Genomic DNA, 22,014 nt, shown 5'->3' on the forward strand with positions numbered 1-22,014 from the left:
ATTTAGGTTAAAAGGCAAAAAGTCAATTATTTGAGTTTATTTATTCAGTAATTCACAAGGGAAAAACACTGAATCTGCATGCGACATTTCCACATTATCCTCATATTAACTCAGTTGTCTCAAATACTGAGACCCCATTTCTGGGGTTTTTTTCCCAGCCAATCAGTTCTAAACATTCTTCCTGAGGTTCCTCTGCACTGATGCCCATAGTGACAACCATTAGTAATGGCAGGGGCAGGAGCAATAAGCCTGCAGGACTTCTCTTACTGAAGGCAGACTGATAGGTTAGCTATTATTTCTTCTCTACTACCCGAGCTGTTCTTTCTCCCAGATGTCAAGAGCTTTGGAAGGTCATCCTCTTTCCTATTACACATCTAGCAGTCTCTCACTAGATAATTGAAATATTAGGTCCATTGCCAGGGTAAGAAACGGAAGCTCTGCTTAAGGAAATGTTCATGTCCCGTTATGACCCACATATGGACCTTCTGATAATACGGAAAAATCGATACGATTCCTCTTAGTTACAAGCTTGTGGAATCAAAACTATAGCCAGACTTCTTGTTTTCAACAAGTGCACACCGGAGTATATATTAAACACCTAATTTCAGAAATTAATCAGTCAATACTTCCCTCATCACCACAAATTGGGGGGGGGGGAGGGAGAAAGGGTAGAAGTTCATTTTCAGTGTTAGACAGCTTTCAGGATATTTTTTTTAACCTGCTCATATCTATAAAGTCTTTAAAAAAGTTTGCTACTGCAGTAAACGTCTCAGCTATTAACTACCCTTTTCTAAATCTATTTTCATTTAGCATTCTACATTTGTGGATAATAATATAAGACTTTTTTGCGTGTTCTACAGGTTGTGCACCTAGTATAAACAATCCACCTAGAGAATTAATATACCCTATTCAGGAACCCATCACACAATTCTCAGCGCAGCTGGGAAGTAATCACTTTTTTCAAAATTATATTCATATTTATCACTGATTGATTAAATTAAATTAGAAGTCAAAGCCCTAACAGAACACTCTGAAAATTCAAACACTTTTTCAGGAATGTAATGTCTTGCCAGTATAAAATGCGATAAATAGGATCCTGAAACAAAACATAGCACAACATTGTCATCTACATTTAAAGAACCACATCCTTCCAAATAAATGTACTTAAACGAGTAACCACACTGATTTCAATGGACCTACTCCAGGTTAGTCATGTGTACTTGCAGAATTAGACCTATATTCTGTATTTCAAAGGAAAAAAACTTCATGGTTGTAAAAGCAAGTACTTTTGAGTATGTTGTCAGAGTAGTAACTGATACCACTGATATACTGAATCTTAGGAACCAAATGTTCTTTTGTAACATACTTTAAAAATTCTTTGACTGTTCCTCCGTGTCATATACCACCGTTTACTGGTACATGAGAATTACATGAATCAAGTTTAAATATTACCCACTGAATGAATACCCAATTTCAAGTTCTATTTTACTGTTAGTTAAATCAAAATAAATACTTAAAATACAAGAAAGACATTTTACATAAATTTTAACAAGGAATACATCATTTCCAGTACACCAAAACATATAATATACCTAGCAAAGAAATATGTTAAATGAATACATTTCCATATATCAAACTGATTGTGAATATTCACATTGTTTGAGAGCTTCATTGTTTTATAAATAAACTACAAAGTCCTCACACAAATAGAGGATTTTTCCTCTTAGAGGAAATTTTTGTTCAGCAAGGGTAAATATTTTGCAGATTTCCACTACAGATGAAAACCTGCATCTCATCTTGTTTTATCTGTAAATATATACAAACTTTAGATTCACCTCTACTTGTTCCTCCTTTGGGGAAAAAAAAAATGCCCAACAGCTGTGCTGCAGTTCCTAAGGCAAGGCTGCATCAGTCTCGTTCATGTAGTAGACACAAAGTTAAAACAAAGATGGTTCAGACAGTCTGATTTTCAGTGCCCCACCCTCATTTCCTTGAGCCAGAGTGATGTCATAACAAGGCAGCGCAATGACTTCATTGCTACAGTTCTCCTTGCTTCTGGGCACGCACCCCCGCTTTTCTTCACGACAAAGACAAAACCTTTAGACCACAGTAGCAAGTCAAAGGCAGACTGACATCAGATGAGCTCTTATAATGTACCTGTCAAGTTTCCAATAATATTGGCTAACCCTTTAGAAGAAAAACATCACTGGCATCAATAAACATCACTTTAATAAGGGGACGCCACTGTAAGATGAATTAGGTGAAGGGAGATTCAATGTTGGCTATATTAGTATGATTAAATAAAGTAGGATATATTAAAAATATTTCACAATGTGTTTAAGCTAATATTCTCTGGTTCTAATCATTCACCACTGCAGTGAACAGGACTGTAGCAAAACAGAATCACAAGGAGCCTTCCTGTTCTAATGGAATCATACAGAATAAACTTGCAGTCGCTCTTCACTCTAATGTGGTGATCCCTCTCTTTCCATCCACTATATTATTTCTGATGTGCAAATTTCATCGTCATGTTAGAGTGGAGAGTTCCCATCCAAGGAGAGTGGTACAACAACATGAAAGAAAAAAAATACTGATGCAGCAAATTGTCACACAACGATTTTAACCAATTAACTGACACAGGAAGATTAACTTTGCTTCTTATATTGTACTTAAAGGTTATCTTCAATATTTATTTTGAACAAACCACTATATTAACTTAACCAAAGTCTAACAGTAAATTAAGAGTGAAAACACTTACTTTAATTCTAGATTATTTAACTGTAAATGGTTCACTGCGTAGGAGATAACACTACTGTGGAGAGTGTCACCTTTAACCTGTGATTCTTCAGTTCTTCTCCCTAAAAAATTACAAGTCAAGTGAAATAAGTACTTTTGCTTGTTCCTACCTCAAAGTGATGCACAAGGGTCAGTTTAGCAGGTGGGTTCCAGGTTTGCCTCAAGTATAAATAAGGTTTAGGCACATATTCAGAAGTAGTATTCAGAGTAATGCGAGTCTTTCAGTACATTCTATTATATCAATAAAATGACAATGCTATGAGGAAAATTTAAAAAAAACTACAAAAGACTGATTTTACTGCCTTTAATTATTATGGAAGTGTAAATGTTCAAGTGTAGTGTATTTCTGACAAAGCTAAACAATTAAAAATACCCCTCCCAGCTATCCCTTCTTTCTCCACAAACTCTGTTCTGAGCTAAATACAGAACCTAGTACCACGAGATTGACAGAGCCACTCCCTCTTCTATTTTTTAAATCCAACAAAATACCCTCAAGTTTCCTGTTAAAGCGAATAAAACCAAAAGAGTATGAATAATTCTGTAACTGCACATGAAAATACGGCAACTGTATGACAGCACGCTGTGAACTTTCTAGCCCACCTGGTTTATCTTTGCTGTCTAAGCTGTGGCGAAGAACATGCACACATCTATCTCTGCAACATTTTTAAAGTACCCACCTCAACCCAACGCTACGACTGAAAACACAAGCACTGAAATTACACGATTGCAAAACTTGTCCGACCCCTTGTTTCTCTCCCTCCCTACCCCCATCCCTCACATCTGATTAATACCATCTGTTTCCCTCGATCTTTCCCTTCCGCTCGCAAGAACCTCTCTTCCCCAACTTCAGACGCCAGGCCAGTGTGCAGCCGAGAGAAACCTTGGCATTGGAAACGTTAAAAACAGGAGAGGAGACAGCGCTGCCACTGCAGAGGTCCAGAGCTCCAAGTTACTATGTAACCACACCCACCGCATTGCAGAAGCCACGGGCTGGAGTGCGGGGGGGGACACACACAACAAGCAGTAACTCCGCCGCCACAAGACGACGCACAAGAAGAGCCTAACCGATTTCAAGGGGGGGGGGGGGAGCCGGACAGCTGACTCCCAACCCCGCTCACTCGCAGAAGTACCGCCGCCGCCGCATCAGGCTTCACACGATACATGCAACAACCCCCCTTGCCAGCCCGCCAGGTAAACAATGCAGCTGGCACGCCACTGCGCTCAGCACGGGGATGAATGGGAACAACTCGACTGGAGGCTGCCCAGCTTAGGGGGGGGGAGGGTTATGGAGGTGCCATGACAAGAGAGCTCAATCCACGCACCCCACTTCCCCGCACTGGCGCAGCTGTCCCGTAGACAAGAGAAGTTTCCTCGGGGGGGGGGGGGAATCGATGCCTTGTGTAAACACCCCTTATCCGCCCCCTCCCCTGGCACCCGTTGCCCAGCGCAGGCTTTTCCCAGCGCGTCGGCGGGAAGATCCCGGGCAAGCGCAGCAAACCCAGCGGCGAGGCACCCGAACAGACGCCTCCCCCGCTGCGGAGACCACCGCATCACAGCCCCGGGACCACCCGAGCCAGGCGCCGGAAGAGCGGGCGGCCGGCTGGCGAGCCGCATCGCCGCAGCTGGAGGGCAGGCGGGTCGATGGCTTTTTTTTTTTTTTTTTTAAATCCGAGCGGCTCTCCAGGGGTGCGGAGGGAAGGGGCAGCGACACCCAGGGCTCTGCGCGCAGATCTCGCCCTAGTTTCCCCCTCACCCCCCGCCACGGATCACTTTAAAAATGGCTCCTCGAAAGGAGATTTTAAAAAAAGAAAAAAGAAAAAGAAAAACGCCCCTGGTCGCGGAGATCCCCCGCCCGCCCGCCCGCCCGCAGCAGAGGAAATTGCAACCGCACTGGCAGGCAGGGTAAAAGCGAAGCGAGGTGCCGGGATAAGGTACCTTGGCAAACCGGCGCAGCAGCAGCAGCAGCAGCGAGCTGGAGCCCGGGTCTCCGCTAGGTCCAGGTCTGGGTCCAACGCGTCAGAGGGACGTGCCGCCGCCGCCGCCGCCACGCGTCAGCAGCCCAGCCCAGGACGAGCCCGCCGCGGTAGCCCAGCAAATCAGGACTGGGGAGGCAGGCGCCTTCAAAAAGCCCCTCGCCGCGGAAAACGGGAAAAGCTGGAGCCCGCCGGAATCCGCCGGCTTTGGCGCGCAGCAGCCCCGCGCCGGCTCCGCGGAGAAAGAGGCGCTTCGCGGCTCCCACCCCCAGAGGGAACTCCTCACCCTAGTGTATCCCAGTGTCGTCCGCGCGGCAGGCACCCGGCTCTGTCCCCTGGCCGGATCCTGCCCAAATTTGGCCCCTTTCCGTGCAAATACCACAGGCTCGGAGATCAAGTGTAGCGGCTCAGCTTTGCGCGCCCGCGCCCAAACGCGGACCGACGGCGTTGAACAGCACTGCGCGCCGAGGCAGCGACCAACCCCAGACTCAGCACCTGGACCCTGCGCCCCCCAAACCCCCAACCTTCACTGTCTAAAGGCCGAGCTGCTCCTAACGCACCTTCAGAACCTGGACCCTGCTACACTGCAGCTCCACCGTATCACGACAAACTCAGAGCCAAGCTCTGGAGCCTGCCAAATTTTGACGATAAACCAGACATTGTAGCAACACTAAGATTAGTTTTTGCTTCTACTATTCTTCCCCCATCTCTAAATTAGCGCCTGGAGCGGGCTAGTTTTTGGCAGCATTCCTCCAGCTTTACCATCTAACTTCAGTACATACGCAGCTTTTCCTAGTACACTTGAATAATCTGGATCCCATTTTATCTGGCAGGATCCAGATTTGGAATTTTGCAGCACTGCACTTAGATGCATTGATTTCTGGATTTTTTTAGACATAAGATATCTTAGCAACAGAGAGGTTAAGTGGCCATGGGCTTTGGATGTGAAACTTAAGATTCTGGGGCCTGAGCTTCAAAGATTTTAAGCACTCACAACTCCCCTGGAAGACAAAGGATATTTCAAGTGCTCAGTATCGCTGAAGCTCAGGCCTAAGGAGTCTTAAATCTTTGTACCCAAAAGCTAAACACCTCCCCCCCCCCACCTCAAAGCACTGAGCCACTTTTCGAAACACTGGTCTTCATAATTTTCCCCAGGCCCTCACAAAAAGGTCTCCACCAGAGCTGGCTGGAAAGCAGAATTTCCTTTCTTCCAAAAAATTCAAGCTGTTCAATTCTGAACAGGGCCAGCCAGCCTGCCTTCCTGTCCAGTTTTCCTCAAAAGTTTTAATGGAATAGCCACATTTCCGCAGAATGTTTCAATTCCAGCAGCTCAGCATTTTCCAACAGAAAATTGTTCTGTTGAAAAGTTTCCACCCGGCTCTAGTATTCCCTTCCGACTCAGTTGTAAATCATGAATAAGGCTGCGAGTTTGTCACTGAGGTTACAAATTCCATGACTTTCCATAACTTCTGCAGCGGCCGGTGCGGCTAGCCCAGGAGCCACCTGAGCAGCTCAGGAAGCCCCTGGGCCAGCTGCACCGGCTGCTACTGGGGCATTCTTGGGCCGCCGTGCCCCCACAGTGGCAGCAGGCATTTGGGTGTAGGAGGGGGCTCAGGGCTGCAGCATGGGAGGGGGCTGGGGTGCTGGACAGTGCTTATCTCAGGGGGTTCCCTGGAAAAGGTGACATGCCCTTACCTCAGCTCCTAGCTCCACGTGCTGCCCCCACATGCAGCACTGCCCCTGCAGCTCCCATTGGCCATGGTTCCCGGCCAATGGGAGCTGCGGAGCCGATGCAGAGGCAGCACCCAGAGCCGTCTGGCCACACCTCCACCTAAGGGGGTGTCGCGAGGAGCCAGGTAGGGAGCCTACCAGCTCTGCCAGCCCCTTCCCCCAGCACAGCGGCACCCCCAGACCGCCCCCTCCTCCCAGAGAACCTGCGGCACCCCCGGGCCACCCCCACTGCCCAAGATTTAGTCAGGGTTATATAGTACAAGTCACGGACTAGTCACAGGGTCATGAATTTTTGTTTACTGCCTGTGACCTGTCCATGACTTTTACTAAAAATACCTGTGACTAAAACATAGCCTTAATCATGAATAACTCCACTGGAGTGATTGAAGTTACAGCAGTGTTCAATTAGGAGAGAGAAGAATCAGACAAGGTCTAGGCAGCACTAGGAAGAGACCCCAGATCACTCCTTTCACCTCTGGAGACTGTCTTCAAATCTAAGTATTCAGTGTTGTTGTAGCTATGTTGGTCCCAAGATATTAGACAGACACAAGGTGGGTGAGGTAATATTTTTTTTGGACCAACTTCTGTTGATAAGCGAGACAAGCTTTCAAGGTACACAGAGCTCTTCTTCAGGTCACCTGGACCTGGAGAAAAGCTCTGTGTAAGCTCAAAAACTTGCCTCTCTCATCAACAGAAGTTGGTCCAATGTAAGATATTATCTCACCCACTTTGTCTTTCAAATTTAGGTGTCAGTAGCAAATGAAAATTAGTTTCATAGTTTTATGTTAGCATCTGTTTGTCTTCAATAAACACTACAATTTGGTACAATTAGTCACAATTGGACATTTCTGCTCAAAAGGAGATCCATGCTTGGAAGTGCATTCGTGGTATCATGACAAACCTATGCAAAGAAGGTTGCACAGTTCCTCCCTTATCCTGCAAATATCTAAGCATGTGCATAACTTTATGATGTGAGTCGTTACACTCATGGTAAAGTTATGCACATGCTCGTTTTCGGGATCAGCAACCTAATACTCAAATGTACTATATTTGGCTTTCGCCAGTGCCATTGTCTCTCTCTTTCATGGAGCACTAACAGTCACAATCAAAACCAAACAACAAAGAATACTTTTGCAATTCTTTACCCTGATACAGTTATGTAACTATTTAACTTTTTTTCTTAAATAGTACATTTTCCCATTAAGCAATTAATTAGTCGAGACAGCACTCAGAAAACCTGAAAGTACTGCAAAAGTATTAGTAACATTTTCAGTAAATACCACTTTGGCATTACAGGTCTAGACAGTCAGTTGTTTTAAGGTTTACTTTAATTTTATTCCCATATCTTCAGTTTATTAAAAGCAAACTTCTGCTCATGACTCCTGCAGCTTAGCCTTCTGCATGACAATGAAACAAAATTCAGATAATTAAGAGTGATCACTGTGTGACAATGAATGAAAGTAAGACTTCTGGAAGTTAGAAGGAGCCTTCTAATACTTCCTTCCTTCTCTATGCAAATATAAAACCTACACATCTATATTAAGCTAATATTATAGTTATGATAAATATTGTAAGGCAGTAAAATTCAAGGTGAGATATGCACTCTGGATATCAAGTCCCTCCCCGCCCCCCACATCCCACCTCAATACATATGGCTACAAACTGTAAGAAATTCAAAAACATACACCATGTTAGCCAAACAAAATTACAACAACAAACAGATCTGTTATGATGAAGATTATGCCATTAATTGTGTCTTTTCTCACAAGGCTCATATTGGCATATAACAGATCTATATGCCATGAGTCAATGGAAGAACTGGTAATAGAACTGAACAGTTATTGTCTCCCAGTGCTATAACACACCAAATGGTGTGATTCACCATTGATTGTAACAGGATGTGCTAAGAAATGGAACCCAGCCAAAACCTCTATTTCAAGGCCTAGTATTACCAACAGATAACTAATATTTTGTCTTACATCCTTACTCGGCTGCTGTTCCATTAGAGTGTATTGACTCTCATAAAGCTGCATTAAGAGGAATAAACAACTCATTCTTTCAAGTGCTTTCTAGTCTTCCAAGATTGCATGAAGCTCCTCCTGTTTTCATATCTCCTAAAGTTTTAATTATTCTTTTAAACAGTCAAAAATAATCGGTGACAGTCTTTTTAGAGGGTCATATAAAACTTTTTTTCTCAGCAATGGAGGCATTAGAGAATGAATTCCGAGAAGGGTTAATCTTGCATTTATTGAATTTGTTTTTGTGCTCCTTTTATTTTTTGACTTATTTCCCCGCTCTTTAAGGGTATCAGAAGCACGCATCTTTTCAAGGGGATTTTTCCTTTTTTGGTACCCTGATCCCTGGGTCTTAACAGAAGAGGCCTTATGCCCTCTAGGGAATAAAGCTGTGTGGATTATTGACTGAAGAGACCACTTTCTGGGATGCCATACGTACATACCCATGACATACAGTAGATAAATATGCCAGTTTCAGTGATTCAATAGGTCAAATTTACCCCTGGAATAAATTTATTGACTTCAATGGAGTTATACAAGGGACACAGGAAATTGTCTAAAATTGGTCTTGCCTTCCCACCCAGAGCCAAAACCATCCTTTTAAGATTACTGACGGAACAACCAGGAACTCTGTCTCCAGAGCTATTACAATTAAAGTGCTGAGTAAGGATTCACTTACTGTAATTAATTCAGCATTGCCCTTTGTCATTTTCATACCTGTAGCAACTTACTGACTGCGAGAATTTAAAAGATTATTTAGACATGTAGCTATTATCTACTGGTTCACTTCTTTAGTCTCTTTAATAACCAGGGCAATCAGGAGGGTGTAAAACCCGACACATACCTTGGGACTCTATTACCCCAGAGAGGGGCAGGACTAAATTGGTGATCTGGCTGGAGAGCCCTTTTGTGACCCACAAAAAGGCAGACCATCACAGAGGTAGTAATTACCAGTTAGACACTAGAGGCAGGACAAGTGGGGAGCAAGTGACCTAACTGCAAAGCAAGACTGCTGGTGAGCCCAGCCAGTAACACTCCCATGGACTTCACTGGGGCCTAAAATCAACACTAATGTTGAGCTAAGGGGCAGTTATGAATGATCACCTCCAATGTGAGCAGTCGGTTTCATATACCCAGTCTTTGTTTAAATCCTGTAAAATCTTAGGGCTGGTCTATACTACCACTTAAGTCAATGTAACTTACATTGCTCAGTGGTGTGAAAAAGACATCCCTCCCCCACAGGCAATATAAGTTACATCAACCTAAACACTGTCCACACCAGTGCTATGTCGGCGGGAGACGCTCCCCCCACCAACATAGCTTCCACCTCTCACGGAGATGGAGTAATTTTGCCAACGGGAGACCTCTCTCCCGTCAGCCTAGTGCATCTTCACCTGATGCGCTACAGCGGCACAGCTGCACCAATGTAGTGCTTTAGTGTAGACTTGCCCTTCGGCACGTAATTTTATTCATATTAACAGTCCCATGGATATCAATGGGACTGCTCAAATCAATACCTGCATTCCTAAGTATTTGCATGATCAGATTCACAGGATCTAATCCAGCTCCCAACTGAAAGACTCCCAGTGGCTGTAATAGGAGTTCCACTGGGCCCCAATTTGTTATGTTTGTAGCATCTTAGTCCCTCTCAAGAAGCACTGTCTCTTACATTCATATTATTTCTTCAATTCAATTTGTAGTTTGTTTCTCTTTCAAATTCACATTGACTGACAGGAAGGAATGCAAGTGGTTTGCAACAAACAGTTCAAACATAAAAATGAGTCAAGTGGAACACAGCAAAACAATTACATCGTTCTTCTCAGCTTAGGTAATTTACTTCCCCCCCCCCCAATTTATCCTCATATTTTGTGAGGAAGGAGAAATAAAGAAACATTGACCCAGGCTCAGGTGTAACTCTCTAAATCACATTTCATAGAATACATGACAATGTCCTAGGGTTGTGTGATATGAAAAAGCAGCACACCCGAAAAACAGTCTTCTCATCAAGAAGAATGTTAGGAATCTCTGGGGCAGACATCATGTTTTCAGTCTGTGTTTGTACAGTGGATAGATAGCACAATGGGGTCCTGGTCTAGGACTGAGGCACCTAGGTGCTACTGCAATACAAATAAATAAAAACTATGGCTGTTGATAAATCACAGTTAACTCATGCGATTAACTCAAAAAAATTAATCACGATTTAAAAAACTGATTAATAGCACTTTTAATTGCATTGTTAATTTATTAAATATTTTTGGATGTTTTTCTACATTTTCAATTATATTCATTTCAATTACAACACAATACAAAGTGTACAGTGCTCACTTTATATTTTTATTACAAATATTTGCACTGTAAAAATCAAAGAAATAGTTTTTCAATTCACCTCATACAAGCACTGTAGTGCAATCTCTTTATCGTGAAAGTGCAACTTATAAATGTAGATTTTTTTTTGTTACAAATCTGCACTCAAACAAAACTTTAGAGCCTGTAAGTCCACTCAGTCCTACTTCTTGTTCAGCCAATCGCTAAGACAAACAAGTTTGTTTACATTTATGGGAGATAATGCTGCCTGCTTCTTATTTACAGTGTCACCTGAAAGTGAGAACAGGCATTCGCATAGCACTTTTGTAGCCGGCACTGCAAAGTATTTACGTGCCAAATATGCTAAACATTCGTATGCCCCTTCATGCTTCGGCCACCATTCCAGAAAACACGCTTCCGTGCCCATGACACTCATTAAAAAAATATGTTAATTAAATTTGTGACTCAACTCCTTGTCTCCTGCTCTGTTTTACCCACATTCTGCCATAAATTTCATGTTATAGCAGTCTCAGGTGATGACCCAGCACATGTTGTTCATTTAAGAACACATTCGCTGCACATTTGACAAAAAGCAAAGAAGGTATCAATGTGAGATTTCTAAAGATAGCTACACCACTCGACCTAAGGTTTAAGAATCTGAAGTGCCTTCCAAAATTTGAGAGGGATGAGGTGTGGAGCATGCTTTCAGAAGTCTTAAAAGAGCAACACTTCGATGCAGAAACTACAGAACCTGAACCTAAAAGATAATGTCAACCTTCTGCTGTTCTGCTGGTGGCGTTTGATTCAGATGATGAAAATGAACATGTATCAGTCTACACTGCTTTGGATCATTACCAAGCAGAACCCGTCATCAGAATGGATGCATGTCCTCTGGAATGGTGGTTGAAGCATGAAGGGACATATGAATCTTTAGCACATCTGGCACATAAATATCTTGTGATGCTGGCTACAACAGTGCCATGTGAACGCCTGTTCTCACTTTTAGGTGATATTGTAAACAAGAAGCAGGCAGCATTATCTCCTGCAAATGTAAACAAACTTGTTTTCGAACAATTGGCTGAACAAGAAGTAGGACTGAGTGGACTTGTAGGCACTAAAGTTTTACATTATTTTATTTCTGAATGTAGTTATTTTTTGTAATTACATAATTCTACATTTGTAAGTTCAACTTTCATGATAAAGAGACTGCACTACAGTACTTGTATGAGTACTATTTCTTGTTTTTTACAGTGCAAATATTTGTAATGAAAAATCAAAGTAAGCAGTGTACAGTTTGTATTCTGTGTCATAATTGAAATCAAAATATTTGAAAATGTAGAAAACATTCAAAAATATTTAAATAAAAAAGTATTCTATTATTTAAAAATGTGATTAATCGCATGATTAATCACGATTAATTTTTCAATCGCTTGACAGCCCTAAATAAAAAACAGATTCAATACATCAGTCAGGTTCTTTTTTAACTGAAATACAGCTAGAGCTTAACCCTATTCATGGTCGTGATATTTAAGGGGTTTTGTCATTACTCCAAGAGAACGAAGGATATTTTAAGCTTCTCCCTCTTCCTCAAAAGCTTAAACTGTCGTCCAAAAACTCATGTTCTCATTAGTTACAGGTATTTTAATAATTTTGTGTGTCCTATCTATAAAGACCTGAGTCCCAACACCTATAACCTCTCAAAACTTTAAAAACAAAACAAAAACCTCTTTATGCTTTGTTAATAAATGACAGTGACGAACAGCTTCCTATAATGTACACATTTTAATTGAGAACAGTTCCCCAACTACTAGGCTAGATAAATTCAGTACCATGATTTGTTTACCTATCAAATGCCAGGTGTAGGTCAGTCTGTACGTAAACACTTGGCTTACTGATTTTGGAGAGTAACGGATATAACACAACATTGCCAAACAACAGCTGAAAACTCTAAGGATCCAAATGGCATCTGTCTCTTATGTTTATTCTGTCTTCCCTTGCCCTGTACACACCCTACCAGGGGCTGCTCATCAGGCCAGGCCAGCAAGGCACAGCCTAACCAAGAATTCCCCAAAGCTACAAAATACATTTTGCGTATTCTTTATTTAATTGATAAATATACACAGACTTAAGGACAAACTATGCTTTGATTTTAATGTCAAAACTCACTCTCTCCAGTAGCAAAACTCAGCACCAGGAAGTTTGAAAAATGTAGTGCTGTGAGAGGCTCAGATCTTGGTACAGCTAATTGTGCCTCAGGAAGCTGCCTTTTACCATGGCAATTTACCAACCCAGGAGTCTCTTTATCAGGGAATAGCTGTGGCAACCATTGCTTGCTGAGGCCACAACAAGATTGTAGCAATTAAGCCCAGGCTGCAAGAAGTTTACAGAGGGTGAGGTTGGGGCTGCACCCTGAATTTTCCCAGCTCCTTCCTTGGACTCCCTCATGCTTTGCACCTGATGCCAGCCTGGGTTGCAATGGCGGCTGCAGCTCCCGGGCCCACCTGCTGCTGTTTCACTATAAACAAGGTAAGCTTTTAAATTAATATAGTAGGCGGCGGTGGAAAAAGCTATTTTGTGATTTGTGCCTCATCTGTCAAAAAAGTTACAAGCTGCCTAATGCTAGGAAACATTAGGCAAACTTGAACTACAGAAGGCCTCAAGAATATGCACTCCTATCATTTGCAACAGGTGACCAAAATCTCAAATATTGTCTGCACTTTATATTCCTTTTTAACAGGGAAATAAAATTAACAAGATTCCAATGACTATAAGGAAAATAACTTTCCATGCTTGAGGCTCATTAGGCTGAAATCAGAATCTAAACACCACTAATTTGCAATGTGCATTCTATCTTTTTAGCTATGGTGCTGGAAATTTAAATGGAGAGTAGCACATATTGCCTTTCCACTCCCTGTCTCACAATATTGCAGACATAGGTCTTAATCCATCAAGACGCATAAGCACATGCATAATTTAGTCAACGGGATTACATATGCTTAAAAGTTTAAACATATGCTTAAGTGCCTTGCTAGACTGGGGTTACATACATGTAATCAGAAAGCATTAATTTCTGAAAAAAAGCTAATGAACAAAAGATATTCATACTGTATGTGGACAGAGTATTGAGTTTGGGTGAGGACAGATGCAAACATATTTTCCTCTTATCTGAGCTACATTTTGCACAGGTATGATTCCACTGACTTCTGTGGAGCTACTCCTAATTACTGCAGTGCCAGAAGTCCATGATTTTCAAAACTTTAACATATATTTTTAAAATCAGAGTTAGATCCTGTGTATATTGCAAAATGACCTGACATGATGGCCACAAATGTGTTTTCCTCACAGAGAAGGTATGGTACGGAATGGCATTACAAAGTCAAACTCATTTTTTGAGATAGATCTCAATGCTGAACATTAGACTATCAGAAGTTCAATTCCCTGAATTCATTTGGTCTACATTTACTAGAAAATACACTCATTCAATTCACCTGGCTGACAACAAAATACCATTTCATCTTTGGTTCCAAATGCATTTTTGGGGTTTCACTGTTATTTTATCTTTGTATCTTTCCAGGCACATCCTAATCCATAGTTTTAAGAATTATGCTAAGTGACAGAAATGAAACAGGCACACAGATGAGCGAAAGACATGATCTAGGATTAAGAAAATAGCTTTCAGAATAAGACCCCCTGGGCTCTTCTATATCCTGCATGACAAAGTTGTAGAAGGAGCCATAGATGATCCATACTGAGGGGAAAGGCAACTATCAGAGTTATTCCATCAGACACTGCCAAGCTGCTGCTTCCCCATTCGCAGAAAACCTGCATGGAAAAAGGGGTCATAAGAAGGAAGTGGCTGTGAAACAGCTGCCCTAAGTGGCATATTTCCCCTACGGCATAGACAGAAGCCAGAGAAACAACAAAAGCCAATGTGGTTATCTGATTCAACTTTAAGTAGCCTTAGCTATGGAGTATCTCCACTGGAAAGATCACTGAAGGCAGTAGGAGAGCTGGGGGCTAACCGCGGTGATCTAACAATGCAGGCACAACTGAATAACTATTGCACAAATCTCAGTTTAAGGAATAGTTATTCTTTTCTGTGTGTGTTTTTGTAGTGAAGGGGGATACCAGGAATACCAGGACCAGTCATCTTTTTTTTCCTGGAAGATCCTGGTAAACTGAAGGACCTGAAATGTGACAGTACTGATGCATGAGGAAACCTGAACTGTAGCTCCAACTGAATGAAGAGGGGATATGGAGTCTTGTGCTAGCAAGAGCTCCAGATCAGGTTTCCACATCCAGCTGTGAGGTCACATTCCAGGTTCTCCTTCAAAGATTGCTAAAGTCATCCAGAAAGAAAAGGCAAGTTGGAAGGCAATCCTTATGTATTCTAAAGCAAATCTCAAAAATTGGTCTTTCAGTTGATCAGTAAAAAAAATGTATTACTAGTATCATGTAAGAATAGCAACGGCACAGTCTGGAAAATAATTTCTTAGAACTAAAACAAAAATATGCCATTTCAGTGGGATAAAATGTTCTCTCCAGTTTCTGCAATCTCAGTGAAAGGTTTAACATTCTTATACAACTACCTGATATCCATCTTAGATGTCCTCAAAATGTTTTTAATCTTAAAAAACACAAGAGAGTGAAAAAGATTTCCTACCTGCACAGATTAAAACTAATAGCTTCCTTTGGTGCTGGACTACCTTGTTCATTCTTCTAACAATTTTTAGGATCTTGGAATTTGTGTGATTTGAGCTCTCTTTTAAAGCCCATATCATCCACAAGATTATTTTATTCAGTTACATCCTGAAACCCATTTAAAGCTAAAATTTGTGTTCCCGGCAGTGATTTCCTGAAATGTTAATTCATATCTCAGTTTCCATTAGACTAGACCAATAGAATTCTTATTTTGCAGTTTTATGGCATTTCTAGAGCTAGTGCAGAATTTATCAGCCAGCGTACTTGCTGGGTTAGAGAATATTCGTCATACAATTCCCCTATTCGAAAGAACTTCATAGAGACTCTCCCGGAGCACAGCAGTGAGCAGAAAAATACTACTATTACACGACAGTGCAGTATGTTATCTTCTAATCTCTTAGAATCTAAACCCCTCAAGTCCCAATGGTTTGGCCCATGCTTATCAGGGCACTCTCTTCACTTTTTAAGACTTTGCCTATACTGTGGATATGGTTCCTGTTCTTTGGGTTTCGTGTATTTACCTTATGAAGCCTATTTATCACACACCCACTCAATGCATTTCCTTTATGAATCCTTCTCCATCCTCCTTCTCAACCTAGTTATTTGATTTAGCTTTTTACATTTCTGGATTATATGACTATTGTAAAGCACTCTGAGAGCACTTGTGTAAGGGCCCTGTAGAAATGGAAAGGAGTGAGTGGTTGATTAAAGTGAGAGGTAGAATAAGATCAGTAAACTTAATTAATGACAGCTTTGTGCTGCAGAACATAAAAATCTCAATTCGAAATGTCTTGAGAGTCCAAAATCCAGACCACAAGAGGCTGCGTGTGTGAAATAGCTGATAGCAAAGCTGCACTTCTACAGGACTCACTGTCTGACTGATCCAGAGAACGGCAATTACCAGCTCTTGGAGGGAGTTCCTCATCTGTCCTACTGGGTGGAAACAGTACAAGAAGAACTGCCAGCATAAGATAAACAAATTCAGGATGAAAAGGAGAAGTTGGGGGATGAACCATGTTGGATGGTAGCATCTGTTAATCTAGAAACAATAACTGTATTTTTTTAAAATTTAAGTTCATATGATAACCCTGCATTTTATAAATCTTGACTTCCCAATAGGGCAAAGTAATTGCATATACACACACAGTCATGTTAAGCTAATTTATTGGAACTGCGCTTATCCAAGCTCTTTGGGGCAGGAACTGTCACTTTATACATGCTTGTAGAGTGTCAAGCACAATGGGGCCCTGACCTGGTTGGACTTTAAGCACTACGACAAAATAAGTGGTAAATAATACTGTAAGTTTGAAAAATTCTATTTTGTCCTCTGATGTTCATCATTTGCACTGATAATGTGTCCATTTATTTGAATACAATGCATGTCTCCACCCCATTTGATTTTTGAGGGGAGCTTATCTTGGAAAGACTTTCACTGCCTACAGTAGAAACGGTATCAGGCTAATAATGTAGAGAAAATGAGGAGAGGAAAAAATGTAAATATATGGCTAAATAGTTCACTTGCTGTGAACCCATTTAAAGCCCAATTTTGGGGGGACCAGTTTCAACAGCAATCTGAATGGTTTCCGTGAAGCTCTAGTATCTGTTTCAGTACTACAAAATATTTACTATTATCCTTCAAATTCTGTTTCAACATCCCCGTGAGATGAACAGACTTTTTGTAATCCCTTTTATCTTTAACTGTTATTTAATAATCCCTTGTTACAGCTTCTGAGAACTGGAACCAACAGCTATAAACAAGGAACTAATATGAGTTTATATAAAATTGTTCATCACCCTTTCACTTCAACTTAAAATTGTCTTGCTAATGTAGTATTCGGAGAGAGAGAGAGCATAAAAATGAAGGACTGCTGGCTACAGCAGAGCATGATGGAAAGAAGCAGCTATGCAAGCAAGCAGTTGTTCTCCAAACAACTTTTCCAATGAATATTCCAATGGAGGCAGGAATTGATAATTACCAAATTTAACAGGTATTTTACTATATTAATAATCTTGTTCTCAATCTTGTGCTTAATACATGCAAGTAAAGGCCAGTTAGGTTGATAACATGCTATTTGCATGTGTAAATCCCCAGTGTAGGTGCACAGTTGCAGGGATTTCACATGCAAGTTAGGTGCACAATTTCATGTGCATATATTTGTGTATAATTCTCAAAATTGGGCCCATTATATTCTCTCCCCTCCCCGGCTCCAAGCGCTACATAAAGATCAGCTGCTTTTAACACCAGAAATTTAGTAAAATAGTCTGCCTTGCTGTTACATTGGTACTGTGTCTACTCAGTAAAGCTTTCAGCTCCCGAGTAAACAGAACAAGTAAATTCAATTAAAATAGCTCTGGGACAGAAAGGAGATGAGTAAGCCAGGAAAATATAATGTGAATTTAAATGAATGTTATGTGAATAGAAACAGAACAGACCAGACGATAACACAACCACTGTACCTCTTTCTTTTATGCCTGTATTATCTCTGTCAACATGAAAAGCTTTACAACAAGCTAATCCATTTCACATCTACATGCTATCTTGAAATACTCTACATAGGAGTATGTCTTATTTTCTGCCCTCAGTGAGGGCCTGACTGTGGCTGGCCCTTACCTGGGTGCACAGGAGATAGGGAAAGAGTGAAAAGTGCATCCTTTCTTCCCCTGCAGCCACCCAGGGTGCAAACTGCACAAGCGCTTGGCATAACTGCAGTTTGTGAGCCCAGGGAGGCTGTTCCCTTCCTGCTTCCCGACAGATGCACAGCACTTGTAAGGAGGCAGGGCCATGGTCCCCACTAATCCCTCCATACTGACCCATAGAGCAGGATTGGTGCAACCTGGGGAGTAAAGTGCATACAGGGGAGCGCTCAAGAGGAATTCAGCCTATGGTCTGTCTGGCTCCACCCACCCCCAACACGAGGGTCTGCCTAAAGAGGACAGTGGCCCTGACACATTTTATAATTGTACAAACAAGGAGCAACAGTTCCTCATTCCTGCATCTTGTTACCACTTTTGAGCACTATATTTGTTACAACTGAGAACTAACCAGATAGACTTGATTGCAATGCATGCTGTTAATTGTAAGTTAGGCCAATCAGGTCACAGGCTCTCAAGTTATCATATGGGAGAAGAGAGGGAACACACAACAGATCCATGTTATATTGTAATGTATGTTTTTGTTCATTTTATAACATACACCTTACTTTCATGCTTTACTTGTACCACACAATTAACTTTCAACGTGCTTCATAGTTAACAAAACATCTGTGCAACTAAAACCAATTTTGTGTCTGCACTGGAGTGAATACCATAATCCAGACCATTAATAAATTATTCTTCCTGTAACACTTGCACAGGTGAATGTGTCATGAATGCACTTTTCCAGGTAACATATTTTATTACATTTCAGCTTGACAGGTATTTGCTTTTCAGTGCTAAATGGAAATAAGTGTCCACTGAATTATCACTGACAGCACCATTTCTTTATTTTGCTGTTACAATTAAAAGAAGGTTGAAAAAGGTGTAAAGTTATCCTTTAGGGCAAGAATTTTGATTTTTAGAATGCCTAGAAGTCTATTCATTTCATTGTACAGTCAGGGGACTATTATATTCACCAGGTAGAAAGACATCAACCAGTCACCAAGTAAAATCTTTTCCTCTGTAGCCCCTAGTATCTCTCACTCACTCACTCTCACACACACTCTCTTTCACTGACGTTTTTTAAAAGGTAGTGGATAAATGCTTCTCTCTATGTTAAGTTTTTATTGGATCAATTGTTTATATATGTTTTAATTAGTTATCTCAACTATTCTATTACTGGAACTATTTGTTAAAATTCAGTGATTTCCAGTTTTCAATGTAGAAATACTTAAATATTGTTATTCATTCTTTTGTGATGGCACCTAAGGACTCCAGAGAACAAGATTAACAATATTTCAAAATAAAAGTTATGTTGAAGCTTACATGTAACTATAAAATTGGTGTATGTAGAACAAGTGTATCTTGGCATGAGTTCAATAAGCCATGGACAGACATGGCAGAAAGGGAACCGAAGATAGCAGTGTTCTAAAAATAAAAAGAAGTCATAGTTTCAAAAACAGGAACCAATGTGTGAATAAAGCCACTTTACATGTGGAGGAAATATAGATTTAGTACCGATGAGACAGAAGAGGCTTGTGCACACCCCTTGTTTACAGAGCTGGCTTATTTGTCTTATGAAAAAGGTCAGCTTTTGTTTAAAAACAAGATTCTAGCCCTTAAGTGTAAACTGATTGCTAGGGTTGAGAGGAATAAGCAGTTTGGTCCTGCTCGTGTAACAGGGACGGGGGGAGAAGGAGGGGAAATGACGATAACCCCACCACCACACTTTATACAAAATGACACACAAAAACTATAAGCTTTCTTAATTCTGGCTTCCTAACTTTGGAATGCTTGACTTCACAGCCTTAACGTTTAATGTATTTTGTGAGTTGACAGCAGAGGAATGGTGAGACTCAAGAATCTTTAGTTCCATTCCAGGCACTGGAGCTGAGAGTGCTCTAATGGGCACAGATCTTCTGCCCATTTGCCCCAAAACTGACCCCTTCTACTCCATCCCCTTCATCTTGTCCCTATCCCAATTCCTGTCCAAGCTCTTCCCCACCTTTGGCTCTTTGTCCCAGTCTCCACTTCTCAGACTGGTCATCCCAGTTCCAATCTCCTTGCCCAACCAGTCCTAGTAGCCCCATCCAGACTTGCGGTCCAAGTCCCAATCTCCACTCAACTCTTCGTACACATTTTCTGTATCTCCCTGGGACATTACACTCCATATTCTTTATGGAAATACACTTATGATATGGATATGACATAACTGATGTACTTTATGCAAGATGGCTCATGTAAGATATCATTGGAAAGGTTAGGATTTACTGAATGTGATTATCCAATTTGTATGCATGTATCATTTCTGTATCTAAAGTTTGGAATGTGGACTTGTAACAATTACAATAGGGTGTGGATTGGGAAGACACCCACCAGAAGACAGGCCAGACTTGATGGGCCATTAGGAAGGAACAAGAATTCCTCACCATCTCCCTCCCCTTTACTGCTGGGATCCAGTGATTGCTTATCACACTGCAGGGACTTGAGCCCAATCCTAAAAGATGTTCTGTCTCAAAAAGATGCAGAGAGGGAACCAGATGACATTACCACCTCCATGGCCACGTCCTGAGTTAATGCATGCTGTAGTCAAACCAGCAAAGTTGCTATTTGCACCGCAACCACTGAAGGACAATATTTCACCATGCTGACTTTATGCTGGAAGGTGTTAGTGGCCACCATCTATCACAGAGGAAGGTAATGCCCATGGGTGTGCTAAACGCACTTATTTTTAAATGGAAAGAGTAATTAACCCCCTTTGTGGAGTAGATAGCTGGAAACCATAGGAGACTAGTACCTGCTGATAGTAAGGGGGCACAATTTAAAGTTTATAGTGGTATGCAGCAGGGTTCAAGGCTGTTACTAATGAGACAAAGGAGTTTTGGTTTCTAGTGCTACTTTTCATAGAATCATACAACTGGAAGGGACCTCAAGAGGTCTAGTAGCAGCTTAGATGAAGTGAGCTGTAGCTCACAAAAGCTTATGCTCAAATAAATGTGTTAGAAAAGGAGGACTTGTGGCACCTTAGAGACTTTTTGTGGATACAGACTAACACGGCTGCCACTCTGAAACCTGACAAGATGACTGTGAAGATACTAATCTCTCCCCCTCCTGGAAGGCGTCCTGGGATATAACTAACTCTACTAGGTCAGGTGGTCTTGTCACTTGATACTAAATATTATCTTGGACTTCTTGTATCTTTCCACTAAAAGGGAAAGGGGAGGGGGTCATGTTTAGGAAACAAAGGATTCCCACCTTATGTAAATCTTATTTAAGGGTGGGGAGGAAGGCAAATGGGACTCTCCTCTTTTGCCTACCCAAGAAGGAGTGCTGAAAGAACCTGAAGGGAGAAAGGCACTAACCTGAAGGGAAAGGCAGGGGTGAGTCCAGACTGAGATGCGGGTCCAATCTGTAAGAAGAAATAAGATGGGAGTTGCCTTACCAAGTTGGTGGTCAGTGCTAATGAGGCCAATTCAATCAAGGTGGATGTGGCCCATTCCCAGCAGTTGACAAAAAGGTGTGACACGCCCCCACCATCACACACACTTGGTAGGGGAACTCCCATTTTTTCATATGTTGTATATTTATACCTACTTACTATATTTTCCACTCCATGCATCTGATAAAGTGGGTTATAGCCCACAAAAGCTTATGCCCAAATAAATTTGTGAGTCTCTAAGGTGCCACAAGAACTCCTCGTTTTTACTGATACAGACTAACATAGCTACCCCTCTGAAACCTGATACCCTTGCACCACATCTAATTTCAGTGATTTCACACACCAGCTAACTGGCAAACAATACCCATGTTCCCTCCTCTCCTCCCCTCCCACACACAGCTCTCAGTCCTTGTCTCCTTGC

General features: G+C 41.5%; 1 protein-coding gene across 30 annotated transcripts in view; it reads right to left on the minus strand.

Moving 5' to 3' along the window:
* Window positions 1-22,014, minus strand: part of EPB41L3 (erythrocyte membrane protein band 4.1 like 3) — a 198,112-nt gene that overhangs the window by 127,116 nt on the left and 48,982 nt on the right. For 11 of the 30 annotated variants that reach the window (XM_073331515.2, XM_073331513.2, XM_073331514.2 and 8 more), the window contains exons 1-2: window positions 4,732-4,821; window positions 2,759-2,858 (exon numbers count right to left, since the gene is read on the minus strand). The exons of 1 other annotated variant lie outside the window; for it this stretch is intronic. The gene's annotated coding sequence lies outside the window, so the exon portion shown is untranslated. Of the gene's footprint in view, window positions 1-2,758; window positions 2,859-3,587; window positions 3,825-4,731; window positions 4,838-21,516; window positions 21,546-22,014 lie in introns of those variants that run through there. 18 more of the 30 variants (XM_073331530.2, XM_073331527.2, XM_073331507.2 and 15 more) reach the window with 6 other exon arrangements.

The sequence above is a fragment of the Lepidochelys kempii genome, chromosome 2, assembly GCF_965140285.1.
Source record: "Lepidochelys kempii isolate rLepKem1 chromosome 2, rLepKem1.hap1, whole genome shotgun sequence".
NCBI classification, from domain to species: domain Eukaryota; kingdom Metazoa; phylum Chordata; order Testudines; family Cheloniidae; genus Lepidochelys; species Lepidochelys kempii.